General features: G+C 30.2%; 1 long non-coding RNA gene across 3 annotated transcripts; it reads right to left on the bottom strand.

Annotated features, from left to right (window-relative positions):
• Window positions 1-7,886: 7,886 nt before the first annotated feature.
• LOC101513671 (uncharacterized) lies at window positions 7,887-13,971 on the bottom strand. 3 transcript variants are annotated; one of them, XR_001144749.3, is made up of 6 exons: window positions 13,431-13,970; window positions 13,047-13,222; window positions 9,396-9,461; window positions 9,043-9,122; window positions 8,515-8,642; window positions 7,887-8,391 (listed from the first exon to the last, which is right to left on the bottom strand). It is a non-coding gene; the product is annotated as an uncharacterized lncRNA (long non-coding RNA). The 3 variants fall into 3 exon arrangements; XR_012162783.1 differs by lacking the exon at window positions 8,515-8,642 and having other exon boundaries at window positions 13,405-13,971; XR_003470160.2 differs by lacking the exon at window positions 8,515-8,642 and having other exon boundaries at window positions 13,431-13,967.
• Between the last annotated feature and the right edge of the window lie 307 nt (window positions 13,972-14,278).

Here is a 14,278-nt window from a genome sequence, read left to right as displayed (position 1 = left end):
TTGTATGAAAGCGTTATCTTTGATTCAAGACCCGACATCTCAACCTCATAAATATGATGAGATTATTCTTAACATCAAAGAACTTGTATCTAGAGATTGGGTTGTTTCATTTGCGCACACGTACAGAGAAGGTAATCAACTTGCTGACGTTATGACAAAATTGAGAGCAAACACCATGACTGATATGAGAATATTTCCACAGCAATCGGCTTGCCTAGTTTCTTTATAGCAAAATATACTTTATGTAATAATGAAAAGGCGCGGATAACCAATGTACCACATTGCCTACAACGAATGTACTTATTGATTTAAATCATATGAGTACAAATCATGGTTCATATTCAACAAATGTACTTATTGTTTTAAATCATATTAATACCAATCATGGTTCATATTGATTAAAGATACTATTATAAGGGTTTGATAATTCCAAAATTATTTTACACAATTCCAACCTTAAACTATTAAACAAAATCAAATGTAAAATATAACAAGAATAAAATCACATAAAAAAACAAATCAAGCATTTTCAAATTCTCTTTAAAGAAAACGTTGGAAGGCACTTACAATAATAGGCTAAACCTTAAACTTTTTCCAAATAATTCCCCAACTCATGTTACTAGTAATGAAACATGTTTTACAAAAAAAATCCACAGAAAACATGTTTTGCATGAAAAATCGGAAGACATTATTTCAATGAAGTCAATATAGATAAACTAATATTTATTAATAATTGCTTACTTGCAAATGATTTTACTAATCATGTATTAATATCAATTACAAATTGCAACATTAAATCTAACATAAATTCTTAACATTCAAGAACTAAAGTTACAACTATCACAAACAAAATATTAATAATTCAAAGTATTGCAACAACGATCAGATCTAACGTTTTTAATACACAAGAAATATAGTTAATTCTCCAATTTCATATACATAACTAACAAAACAAATCTATTTTTCATTTTTTAACAACTAAAAGAAATCTATTTCATTAGAGGAACACACATAATATTATAAAATGTGTTTCATATGTAGTTAAGTTCCAACATAGTGATACAATATGTCACCATAACTTTTTATCATAATCCAAACTTGTAAAATTCTCACCATAACTCTTTGCGACCATACTGTAAGTTGTATTTGAAATTAAGCCATGCGCACACAAATAATAAAGTGATCATCAAATATGCAATCTGAACCACCGCTGAAATCAAAGTTAACTTTAGAAACTAGTTTAAACCAATCTGAACTAAAATCAAACTAGAATTTCAACATTTAGCTATATGATAATTGAAGAAAACACACACACCAAAGATGTCACAGACCTAAGATAATAAATTTCAACACAAGTTGCAAGACTAGGACACTTGGCTAGTAATCCAGGTTCAAATATTGTAAACGCCAAAACACCAATGGTTGCACAACCTATTTGGGCCATAAACATATCGTACTTCTGCATAATAACAATTAAAGAAAAGCATTTATGGAGGTATTTAACAAACTCACTCAATTTATAGACTGCATCATTGATATTCGTCACAGTAAGGCCTAAAAAGAGATAATAGTGATAGTAGTATCCGGACAGAAGGGTTTGAGAGAGAGGCAAAAAAGAGAGCAAAAACTGCCCCTAATGGTGTCAATGTGATTGACAGTCCTTTTAGTGCCAATAACTGACCAAACTTTCGCAATATGGCCATTGCTGCAAATGCCCCTGATCATTTAACACACACAAAAACAAGGAGAAGCATCTAAAGTCATCAGATTTTCATTCCACAATATTAACAAGTGCTCTTCAAAACTAATTAAGGAAACAAATTACATAATATTTACTACATAATAAAAGAATAATTCTTCATAATTCCACAATCTAATATGGGATTACTCACAACCTACTCTTCAAATGTTTTTTTCATGAATCGGGTTCATCTAACGTGGAAAACTTCAGGGTTCAGGTTCATCTGGGAAATAAAAAATTCAGGGAAATAAAAGAATAAGACTGATGTCAAGATTCAAGACAATAAGGGAAATCAAAATTTATTGCTGAAAAATAGGGAAAAAATTCCTTGGATCTATCACAACCCCAAATACTTTCAAGAGGTTCAGATATCTCCTTTACAACTCCACAATTCACATAACTCCTATAATCCTTCCTTCCTATTATTGACGGCCTATGCTCTCGCTTTCAATAATATCCTAATTAGTTAGTCTAACTAACTAACTAAAAGATCTATCAATCATCAGATTGATCATAATCCTATAATGAATTCTCCTAAACAACTAAAATTATCGTCACCCCTTGCAAGTAATTTTCAAGACTAATGGTTTCAATTATCATGAAAATTAAGTAACCATATCATGGAAAAGTAATAGTAATTAACATATATACATTGATTGCTAAATAGATAATATTCAATTGAAATTATTAGTACACAACCACATCTATATATTAGCAACAATACTGTGACATTTACTCAAGGGTTACCACTCAAACAAAAAATCATTATTCAAATTATCACTAAAAATAAATGCAACTTCAAAACACATAACTTACCAGCTACTAAGTGTCAAAGCAACAAACAACCTACTAAGAAATAGAAAAATTTAAGAAAAGGGAGAAATATTAGAGATATATCAAGTGAACTTACCAGCTGAGTTTACTAGAGATAGAAAATAGACACCAATGTACTAATATCTAGCAAGTTCAAGCTTCTTCAATGACATAAACCTAAATCATGCTAGTGTATCATTTGAGGCTCTAAAACTAATTTCAAACATATAAGGAAGAAATGACACTTAAAAGCAATCACTCATGAAAATGAAATCTAAATTATAATCTAGTGTTCAACTTCATTTGGCAATGCAATTTTAAAATTGCTCAAAAATGTATTATGAATTCAAATTGTTATAAAAACGTACATTAGAGGAATCTTAGCGTGAAGGATTGTATCGTAAACCTAGTAAAGAGGAGAATCTAATGTAAACCTAAAAAATTGAAAATGAAAATAAAAATTAGTAGCAGAAGAACACAGTAAAACCCAGCAAAGAAGAAGAAGAAGATAAACCTAGCAAATGGATTATTCCGCAAATGTAGCAAATGGAGAATGAAAAATGGAGACAAATTACTACAAAAAGAGTTTTTAGAGACCAATTTTTCAGGGAGATAAAACTGAAAGATTGGTTTAGGAATCCTTACGATTATCATCCATTGTTATTTTTATTGAAAGGTTGGCTACTGTGGCTTATATTGGTGCAGAAAAGTAGATAAAATGCTTACATAGAATAAACAAATTAGGCACCAGAAAAAAGATAAAAAATAGCTGAACAAATTTTTTTACAGAAGATTAACCAATGATAAAGTTTTATATAGAAATAATCAAAATAAAAGATAAGGGAGAGATAATCTTACGGTACATTATTAGCCTCAATGGGCGACGCTAGGAAAGACAACATCGAAATGGAGATGACTTCTTCCACATTAATTATATGCAAAAATATTGTTTCAGTCACTACTTCAACCTTGAGCCATTGGACATATATAATTTTAATTTTTCTATTCTGTAAACATGAGAACGTGATATCACCTATTTTAATAAAAAAAAAATCAAATAATGTTTAAAAGTTCTTTACAAAAATACTCATTTTGATCCACAAAAATAAATAAATAGATTATCAAACTAAATTTTCGGAAATTATTCATAACATATAAAATATCAGATATAATCACATTAAATATGTTCTATTTATATAGTCAAAATGATAAACATAACTATTCATCGTCCGTCAAAGGGTAAGGCCACTAAAACAAGTGTCATAGGTCTCCCTACAAACCAAAATTTTGTTTTTGATAAAAAAAAAATTCATATCTTTTTTAAGTTAAGAAAAAAGACCTCACAATTTAATATTTTTAAAATTAAAACTAATAAAATCTTATATAAATTAAATTTGTTTTTGTTGCAAATTATGTAATACTTTTGTTAATACAACTAAATTGGTTAAAATGATGAGACAAAAAGTGAACACATTGTTCTCAGAGAAATATTAGTTATAAAGTAAAAAAGATATTGTTAACATAGTTATTTGACTGGTACAATATATATACACTATTTTCTTTTTCAACTAAAATATGAAAGATTTTACCCGAATTCTTATGTTTATCGTAAACCTGTTGAAATATCTTCTTTTATTTTTTTAAAAATATAGAGAAAATAGATTTGAAAATACTATATTAAAGAAAATTTCTATAATTATTAAATAAAATATTAATAATTTATTTATTAAAATTTGAAAAAGCCCGGTCCAATAATTTTGTTTTGGGCCTTATAACGTGTTGGGCCAACCATGCTATTTATATCATTCATATCAAGTTATTCTCTCACTATATTTTTTCTTCCTTCTATCAAATATCTTTGGAAACTTCATCAACCTTATTTGGAAACCTCGTTTAACAAACAAGAGTACAAAGGATATCTTTTCCCTTTAGCCGATTTTTTTGCTCATTCAATTCTTCCTTATCATTGAGCAGCAACACAACTTATCACAAATCTTCAAAATGGTAAGTTTTTAAATACTCTTTTTCATTTCAAACTAAGTTTCATGTTTCTAATTATCTCTACAAGTAATCTACTTTAACATATATGAAGAACATATTTAATTAATTTCTATTAGTATGTAAATTGCTTATACAAACTCATTTTTAACCTAAAATCCTAAAAAAATTCCTACATCTAGCAACCAATAGCCAAAAACTCAAACCAATAACACTTTCTCCTAAAACAAAAGCTTGTTACCCCAATCAGATTAAATCTCAGATAATCTCCTAAAATCCCAAGTAATCCTACCCGCAACAGGAAAATGACCCTTCCCATTCCTGAATCCCCATTCGGGTCTCTTCACCCGCCAATCAACAAGATCAAGACAAGCAGCATCTCTCATTGAACTATTGTAACCCCAAAGAACACCAAAGATAAGAAGCAATGTCAAGTCCAGCATAGTACAAAAATAGCATTAGCAGCAATGGAAGAATCACGAGTCAAGCATTCATATCGTTTCATCCTGTTAGTGAAAATGACATCAACGGCGAACTGATTGGTAGTGTACCAGCCGGTATCGGAGAAAACAACGTCGGTGTTTTCACGAGTTGGACATAAACCTGCATCGGTGGTGAACTTGCACATGTTGGTCCAAAGACTTAAGGTTTTACAATCTCCTAACATGTCTTGGTTGAACGTGGATGGAAGATCGTGGACTTAAATGTATCTACCTGAACGTGATCTTCAAACCCCAAATTCTTCTTCTCTCAAAATCCAATCCCAAAACCCTTCATATACCCTGATTTCAATCCCAGAAAAAACACCAAATCCCATCAATTCTTAAAACGAGTCTTATTTTAGGAGAAAATGTTATTGGTTTGAGTTTTTGAAGATTGGTTGCTAGATTTTAGGAAAATTTCTAGGATTTTAGGTTGACATTGAATTTGTAGATGTTTTTATTTATTTATTAATAATAATAATTAATATAATTTAATTAATATTTTACTAATTAATTATTATCTAATTAACGATATTTATACGGTTGGTATATGTTAAGTCACTTAAAATTAGTCATTTCAACATTTTTTGATCAAAAAATTATATTAAGAACTTTTTTAAAACATTTGAGAATTTACAAGGGTGTTATTCAAAGAAAAATATTTAGAAGGATCAAAATCAAAATGACTCATTCATTTTGCATCACACTAAAAAGACTTAAAACACAAAAGTTTTACATTATGTCATTTAACAAATTAAAAATAAATTATAAATTAAAAAAAAAAAAAGAATAACAATTTTACCAAATTAACTTTATTAACTAGTATATTTGTGTATTTTTTTCTCGTATATAGAAATTAGAAAATAATAATTTGAGAATGACGGATATAATATGATATGAATTATATTAACTACTTATTTTTGTCATATACAAACTTTTGCTCGTCAATTTATTTATTTAATTTAACTAATTTTACATTAATAAAGCAAATTACTTTAATGAATAGTATTAAATTTTACATTAATGGGGCATGTTCTACCCTGGAGGGTGATTTATTTTTCTATTTTTATGTTTAAATTTTTATTTTATCTCTAGATCTTAAATAGATGTTTATATTCTCTGATCCATTTGCTTATTCTATTTTTTTTTTTTTGTTCCTTTTAATGATTAATTTCAGTTGGTTATTTGGCCTCCTCCGTCCGAACACCAAGTTGCCCTAAATGTTGATGGGAGTTCGTATGGAAATCCTAGTAGGGCGGGCTATGGAGGATTAATTAGAGATCACAAAGGTTCCTGGGTGCTGGGATTTAGCGCACATATTAGTTTTGCCGACAATCTAGAAGTTGAGCTCTTAGCTGTATTGAATGGATTAATGTTAGCTTGGGACATCGGTTGCAAAGATGTGAGTTGCAGATCGGATTGTATGGAAGCGTTATCTTTGATTCAAGATCCGACATCTCAACCTCATAAATATGATGAGATTATTCTTAGCATCAAAGAACTTGTGTCTAGAGATTGGGTTGTTTCATTTGCGCACACGTACAGAGAAGATAATCAATGTGCTGACTTTATGGCAAAGTTGGGAGCAAACGCCATGACTGATATGAGAATATTTCCACAGCAACCGGCTTGCCTAACTTCTTTACTCTATAATGATGCTATGAGAATTCCCTATACAAGGGTGTAATTACTATTTTGCAAATATATTTTTTTTCTCAGTGCGTGAAAAAATTAGCATCTTGGATAATTGTAAACACAAATGGTGTTTGTGGCAGTGAGTGTGGCTTGGAAGAGCTCTCTATGGTCTACGATTCGCGGGCAAGGATGTTTTCAAGTGAAGTTAGTTATGGACTGTCAGCAAGCAATCTTAGGGATTACAAAGAAGATCAAATTTCGTAAATATGTAGAAAATCTGAAATTTCGCCAATTGATTTGGGTTTGGGTTCCTTTTACCCCCTTGTATCCTCTAGAGACAGAAAGAAAAGGTAATTGTTTGACCCATTTTTTTTATAGCAAAATATGTTGTAATAATGAAAAGGCTTGGATAACCAATGTACCACATTGCCTACAACAAATGTATTTGATTGAATTAAATCATACTAATACAAGTTCATATTTGATTGAAGATACTATTATAAGTGTTTGATAGTTCCAAAATTATTTTACATAATTCCAACCTTAAATTATTAAACAATATCAAATGTAAAATATAACAAGAATAACATCACATAAGAAGCAAATCAAACATTTCATTTCTCTTTAAAAAAAAAACGTTCCAAGGCACTTCCATTAATTGGTTTAACCTTAAATTTTTTTCAAGTAATTCCACAGCAAATGTTACTAGTAACGAAACATGTTTTACAAAAAAAATCCATAGGACTTTATTTCAATGAAGTCAATATCAATAAACAAATATTTATTAACAATTGCTAACTTGCAAACGATTTTACTAATTATGTATTAATACCTATTACAAATTGCAACATTAATTCTAATATATATCCTTGACATTCAATAACTGAAATTAAAACTATCACAAACAAAATATTAATAATTCAAAGTATTGCAACAACAATCAAATCTAAATTTTTTAATACACACGAAATATAATTTTATTTTTCCATCTTTCAACACCTAAAAGAAATTGATTTCATTAGAGGAACACGTATAATATTATAAAATGTGTTTCATTTGTAGTTAAGTTCCAACATAGTGATACCATATTTCACCGTAACTTATTATCATAATCCAAACATGTAAAATTCTCACCATAACTCTGTGATAATACCGTAAGTTGTATTTGAAATTAAGCTATGCTTTAAACCGACAAATAATAAAGTGAACATCAAATAAGCAATCTAAACAACCATTGAAATCATTAACTTGAGAAACTAGTTTAAACCAATCTAAACTAAAATCAAACTAAAATTTCAAGATTTAGCCATATGATAATTAAAGAAAACACACACACCAAAGATGTCACAGACCTAAGGTAATAAATTTCAACACAAGCTGCAAGACTAGAACTCCAAATATTGTAAACGCCAAAACACCAATGGCTGCACAACCTATTTGGGCCATCAACATATTGAACTTCTGCATAATCACAATTAAAGAAAACCATATATGGAGCTATTTAACAAACTCAAACTCAACTTACACACCGCATCAATGATATTTGTCACAATAAGGCCTAAAAAGAGATAGCAGCAGTAGTAGTATCCCGACAGAAGGGGTTAAAAGAGAGACAAATAGGAGAGCAAAAAATTGCCCCTAATGGTGCCAATGTGATTGACAGTTCTTTTGGTGCCAATAACTGATCCAACTTTCCCAGTATGGCCATTGCAGTAAATGCCCCTGATCATTTAAATTAAAAACACACAAACAAGAAGAAGCATTTATAGTGATCAGATTTTCATTCTACAATATTAACTAGTGGTCTTCAAAATTTATTCAAGAAATAAAATACATAACATTTACCAGATAATAAAAGAATAGTTCTTCATAATTCCACAACCTAATGTGGAATTATTCACAACCTACTCTGCAAATGTTTTTGTGAAGAATTGGATTCATCTAACGTGGATATATTTAGGGATCAGTTTCATCTGGGAAATAAAAATTTCAGTGAAATAAAAGAATAGGACTGGTGTCAAAAGATTCAAGACAGATACTTTTAATATGTAATCACAAATATTATTGCTAACTTTTCATTGTAACTTTTTAACTAACTAATGCATTTAGTATCCTTTTAAAACTTAGATTGTGAAAGTTAGTTTTTACGTGACTCCGATATTTGACTCCCAATTTTTTGTCCTTTTTTAGAATTATGACTATTGCATATGTATGTCTTTTTTTAGAATTATGACTATTGTATATGTACGAAAATAAACATTTGATAGGTTAAACATTTGAAAATGTCAAAGCAGCAAGCAACAAACAACCTACTAAGAAATAGAAAAATGAAAGAAAATGGAGAAATGTTAGAGATATATTAAGTGAACTTACCAATTGAGTTTACTAGAGATAGAAAATAGACACCAAGGTACTAATACCTAGCACGTTCAAGCTCCTTCAATGACATAAACCTAAATCATGCTAGTGTATCAGTACTCACACAGAACTTCATTCATCCTTTGAGGCTCTAAAAATAATTTAATTTCTCTACTTTCAAAACATGTCATATGATTCATAGTCACTGAAAATTTCTAACATATAAAGAAGAAATGACACTTAAAAACAATAACCCATGAAAATGTAATCTAAATTCTAATTCTACTAGTGTCCCACTTCATTTGGCAATGCAATTTTAAAATTGCTCAAAAGTGTATTATGAATTCAAATTGTTATAAAAAACATACCGCAGATGAATCTTAGCGTGAAGGATTGTGTCTTAAACCTAGTAAAGAGGAGAATCTTATGTAAACCTAACAAATTGAAAATGAAAATAAAAATTAGTAAATCACAAATTAGTAGCAAAAGAACCCAGTAAAACCAAGCAAAGAAGAAGATAAACCTAGCAAATGGATTATGCCGTAAATGTAGCAAATGGAGAATGGAAAATGGAGACGCATTACTATAAAAAGAGTTTTTAAAGACCAATTTTTCAGGGAGATATAATTGAAAGCTTGGTTTACGAATCCTTAGGATTATGAAAAAACGTCGATAACCAATGTACCACATTGCCTACAACAAATGTACTTGATTGATTTAAATCATATTAATACAAATCATGGTGCATATTGATTAAAGATACTATTACAAGGGTTTGATTAGTTCCAAAATTATTTTACATAATTCCAACCTTAAATTATTAAACAAAATCAAATGTAAAATATAACAAGAATAACATCACATAAAAAGCAAATCAAGCATTTCCCAATTCTCTCTAAAAAAAAAACGTTGGAAGGCACTTCTATTAATTGGCTAACATGATATGGTTACTTAATTTTCATGGTAACTGAAAGCATTAGTCTTGAAAATTACTTTCAAGCGGTGACGATAATTTTAGTTGTTTAGGAGAATTCATTATAGGATTATGATCAATCCGATGATTGATAGATCTTTTAGTTAGTTAGACTAACTAATTAGGATATTATTGAAAGCGAGAGCCTAGGCTGTAAATAATAGGATGGAAGGATTATAGGGGTTATGTGAATTGTGGAGTTGTAAAGAAGATATCTGAACCTCTTGAAAGTATCTGAGGTTGTGATAGATCCAAGGAATTTTTTCCCTATCTTTCAGCAATAGATTTTGATTTCCATTACTGTCTTGAATCTTGACTCCAGTCCTATTCTTTTATTTCCCTGAATTTTTTATTTCTGAAATGAACCCGATCCCTGAATTTTTCCACATTAGATGAACCCAATTCTTCACAAAAACATTTGCAGAGTAGGTTGTGAATAATTTCATATTAGATTGTGGAATTATGAAGAATTATTCTTTTATTATCTGGTAAATATTATGTATTTTGTTTCCTGAATTCATTTTGAAGAGCACTTGTTAATATTGTGGAATGAAAATCTGATGACTTTAAATCTAGGTAGTCAATCCCAGCGTTTCCCGGCGAGATCCCGCTGTCCCGGTGCGGTATAGTGCCTGACCGCGACGGCGTGGTCCGAGCCAGCGTGAAACAAGATCCCGACGAGATCTGGGCGAGATCCCGCTATCCCGGAGTAGTTAATCACAACGTTTCCCAGCGAGATCCCGCTATTATTTCTTCGTTCTTTGTTTTAATCTTTCTACTTTCACCTAAGAAGAAAAGTAGAATATGCTAATAAAGATTATGCTTATCTTTGATTCCTATGCTAGAACATGCATTTGAATTTTAATATTTAATTATTTTACTGCTTTGTGTTAAAGACTTCAATATACATCATCTTTATTTCCTTGGCTTTTGTTAAAAACACACAAAAACAAGGAGAAGCATTTAAAGTTAAATGCTTCTCCTTGTTTTTGTGTGTTTTTAACAAAAGCCAAGGAAATAAAGATGATGTATATTGAAGTCTTTAACACAAAGCAGTAAAATAATTAAATATTAAAATTCAAATGCATGTTCTAGCATAGGAATCAAAGATAAGCATAATCTTTATTAGCATATTCTACTTTTCTTCTTAGGTGAAAGTAGAAAGATTAAAACAAAGAACGAAGAAATAATAGCGGGATCTCGCTGGGAAACGTTGTGATTAACTACTCCGGGATAGCGGGATCTCGCCCAGATCTCGTCGGGATCTTGTTTCACGCTGGCTCGGACCACGCCGTCGCGGTCAGGCACTATACCGCACCGGGACAGCGGGATCTCGCCGGGAAACGCTGGGATTGACTACCTAGATTTAAAGTCATCAGATTTTCATTCCACAATATTAACAAGTGCTCTTCAAAATGAATTCAGGAAACAAAATACATAATATTTACCAGATAATAAAAGAATAATTCTTCATAATTCCACAATCTAATATGAAATTATTCACAACCTACTCTGCAAATGTTTTTGTGAAGAATTGGGTTCATCTAATGTGGAAAAATTCAGGGATCGGGTTCATTTCAGAAATAAAAAATTCAGGGAAATAAAAGAATAGGACTGGAGTCAAGATTCAAGACAGTAATGGAAATCAAAATCTATTGCTGAAAGATAGGGAAAAAATTCCTTGGATATATCCCAAACTCAGATACTTTCAAGAGGTTCAGATATCTTCTTTACAACTCCACAATTCACATAACCCCTATAATCCTTCCATCCTATTATTTACAGCCTAGGCTCTCGCTTTCAATAATATCCTAATTAGTTAGTCTAACTAACTAAAAGATCTATCAATCCTCGGATTGATCATAATCCTATAATGAATTCTCCTAAACAACTAAAATTATCGTCACCGCTTGCAAGTAAGTTTCAAGACTAATGCTTTCAGTTACCATGAAAACTAAGTAACCATATCATGGAAAAGTAATAGCAATTAACATATATACATTGATTGCTAAATAGATAATATTCAATTGAAATTATTAGTACACAACCACACCTATTAGCAACAATACTGTGACCTTTACTGAAGGGTTACAACTCAAACAAAAAATCATTATTTAAATTATCACTAAGAATAAAAGCAACATCAAAACACAACTTGTAGAGAATAGATGTCAAAGCAACAAACAACCTACTAAGAAATAGAAAAATTTAAGAAAAAGGAGAAATATTAGAGATATATCAAGTGAACTTACTAGATATAGAAAATAGATACCAAGGTACTAATATCTAGCAAGTTCAAGCTTCTTCAATGACATAAACCTAAATCATGCTAGTGTATCATTTGAGGCTCTAAAAATAATTTAATTTCTCTAGTTTCAAAACATGTCATATGATTCATAGTCACTGAAAATTCAAACATATAAGGAAGAAATGACACTTAAAAGAAATCACTCATGAAAATGCAATCTAAATTATAATCTACTAGTGTCCAACTTCGTTTGGCAATGCAATTTTAAAATTGCTCAAAAATGTATTATGAATTCAAATTGTTATAAAAATGTACAGTAGAGGAATTTTAGCGTGAAGGATTGTGTCGTAAACCTAGTAAAGAGGAGAATCTTATGTAAACCTAAAAAATTGAAAATGAAATTAAAAATTAGTAGCAGAAGAACACAGTAAACCAAGCAAAGAAGAAGATAAACCTAGTAAATGGATTATGCCGTAAATGTAGCAAATGGAGAATGGAAAATGGAGACGCATTACTAGAAAAAGAGTTTTTAGAGACCAATTTTTCAGGGAGATAAACTTGAAAGCTTGGTTTATGAATCCTTACAATTATCATTCATTGTTATTTTTATTGAAGGCTTGGCTACTGTAGCTTATATTGGTGCAGAAAAGTAGATAAAATGCTTACTTAGAATAAACAAACTAGGCACCAGAAAAAAGATAAAAAATAGTTGAACAAATTTTTTTACAGAAGATTAACCAATGACAAACTTTTATATAGAAATAATCAAAATAAAAGCTCAGGGAGAGATTATCTTACCAGTACATTATTAGCCTCAATGGGCGACGCTAGGATAGACTACATCAAAATGGTGATGACTTCTTCCACATTAATTATATGCAAAATAATTGTTTCAATCACTACTTCAACCTTGAGCCCTTGGATATAAATAAGTTTAATTTTTCTATTATGTAAACCTGAGAACCTGATCTCACCTGTTTTAATAAAAAAAAATTCAAATAATGTTTAAAAGTTCTTTACAAAAATATCCATTTTGATCCACGATTAATAAAAGAATGCAGTATAAGTAACTGAAAAGAAACCTAAAATAAATAATTGCATCGAAACTCTATTATCTATGAATCCTTTGAGAAATATTAAAATTAACAAAACTAACATCTCTATTCAGAAAAAACTCCTCACCAAACCCAACATCATGCACAGAGGTATCTTCATCTTCTAACCCTTGCAAGACCACCGAAACCAGCCTATTTCTCCACCCCATTTGACCCACCATCATATCATGGTTGCAGATCTCTTTCATCAATCCTCAAATATGCGTTCCACTTGCTTTGATTCACGTTTGTTACTCAATTTCTCTTATGAAACCAAAACCCCTTTCTTCCTTACCCTAGAAAACAAAATCCACTTCTTCCTTACCCTAGAAAATAAAATCCCCTTCCCTTCTTCCACAAAGGAGAAGAATCACACAATGGGATTAGCACAAAATAGGAAACCTTGTATAGAATTGAAGTCATTATTGTGCAGAGGAGAATAAAGAGACGAGAAGCTCGAAAGAAGAAAGGTGTTGTGCAACACAAAACCAAGAGCTTTTATTGGACGTTAAATGTCATTAAAAATTATGCACTTTTGCACATAGCACATATGAAGATGTGATATGCATAAGAATGACATAATAAATTATAAGCAAATATGAATTCTAGATGGCTATGTGAAACTATTTTTTTTTTCTGAGTAAATGAATATGATGAGTTAAATATGCATTTGGTTTGGACTTTGTTTTTAAGAATGAATTTTCTTGTAACAATTGTAAGAATGTGAGATGACACATCAAATTTGATTTTTTTTATATGATGCTAATATGCGAGTGAATTTTTTTTATATATAATGTACACAAGAAAATAACTAATAAACACATAAAAGTAAAAAAAATAAAATAAAGTGAACCAGAAATAAATATAGTTGTTCACAAATTTTGTAGAGTTAATCACGTTAGCCTTGACACTCTAAGGATCTCGGGTGCTGTTGCT

The sequence above is a fragment of the Cicer arietinum genome, chromosome 4 (assembly GCF_000331145.2).
Source record: "Cicer arietinum cultivar CDC Frontier isolate Library 1 chromosome 4, Cicar.CDCFrontier_v2.0, whole genome shotgun sequence".
Classification (NCBI taxonomy): Eukaryota; Viridiplantae; Streptophyta; class Magnoliopsida; order Fabales; family Fabaceae; genus Cicer; species Cicer arietinum.
Note: the sequence above shows the minus strand (reverse complement) of the source record. Positions and strands in the feature narration are given on the sequence as shown.